The sequence below is a fragment of the Adiantum capillus-veneris genome, chromosome 19, assembly GCF_014529385.1.
Source record: "Adiantum capillus-veneris isolate H3 chromosome 19, ASM1452938v2, whole genome shotgun sequence".
NCBI lineage: Eukaryota > Viridiplantae > Streptophyta > Polypodiopsida > Polypodiales > Pteridaceae > Adiantum > Adiantum capillus-veneris.
The window spans coordinates 151541431-151542485 of record NC_140949.1 but is presented as its reverse complement, the minus strand read 5'-3'; the positions used below and the strand labels follow the sequence as shown (position 1 = coordinate 151542485).

Below are 1055 nucleotides of genomic sequence, written 5' to 3'. Positions count from 1 at the left end.
GTCTGCAATCATCTGATCACTTGGACAATGTTCAATCATGATCGTGCCTTTCTTTACTTCATGCCGCACATAATGATAATGCACTGCAATATGTTTAGACTTGTTATACTGAACATATTCTTTCGCATGACTGATGGCACTTTGGTTATCACATCAAAGTGGTGTGCTAGAGGTAGGAGGATGGCCAATATCTAAGAGAACTTGGCAAAGTCATACTAACGCTTGAGCCGCTAGAGATGTAGCTACATATTGTGCCTCTGTAGTGGAAACTGCAACACAACGTTGTTTCTTGCTAGTCAAAGAAACTAGACAACCATTGATAAAGAAACAATTTCCACTTGTAGAACGCATGTATAAGTGAGAGCTCACCCAATCTGCATCTGTATAACCCAAAAGCTGAAGTGAACTGAAGGAATCAAGGTTTTGCTGGCATCGATAAACCAATCCATAATCTTTGGTGCCTTTCAAATACTTCAAAACTTGCTTGGCTGCAGACCAATGTTTAAGACATGGACAACTAAGATGTTTTCCAAGAAAATTTGCAGCAAAAAGAATGTTAGGGCGAGAGTTCAAGCCAACAAATTGAAGACATCCATCAAGATTAGCATAAGGTTGATGTAATGCTAATTGTCCATCATCCTGCAAAAATTGAGAGTTCTTGGTAGAGCTCACAAGACAAGGGGTAGCAGCAGGATGTGCATGACCCAAACCAAATTTTTGAATAATATCTTCAATGAACTTTGTTTGGAGTAGTAACAAAACACCCTTTTCTTGATAGCGTTGAACCTGAATACCAAGACATGAGTGTATGTCTCCAAGATCCACCATATCAAATGCAGAAAATGAAATCTTCTTTACTTGTTGAAGAAAGAGCAAATAGTTAGAAACAAGTATGGTATCATCCACATAGAGAGCAAGAATAACAAAATTATTGTTTTGCAACACTTGACATTTAAGTTAGGATCTGAAGAACAAGATATAAAACCTTCTTTTGTAAGAAAGAGATCAATCTTTTGATACCAAGCTCATGAAGATTGATTGAGACCATAAAGTGC

At 37.5% G+C, this 1055-nt stretch overlaps 1 pseudogene; it reads right to left on the bottom strand.

Annotated features, from left to right (window-relative positions):
* Positions 1 to 210: 210 nt before the first annotated feature.
* LOC147435082 (secreted RxLR effector protein 161 pseudogene) lies at positions 211 to 828 on the bottom strand (annotated as a pseudogene).
* Positions 829 to 1055: the final 227 nt, after the last annotated feature.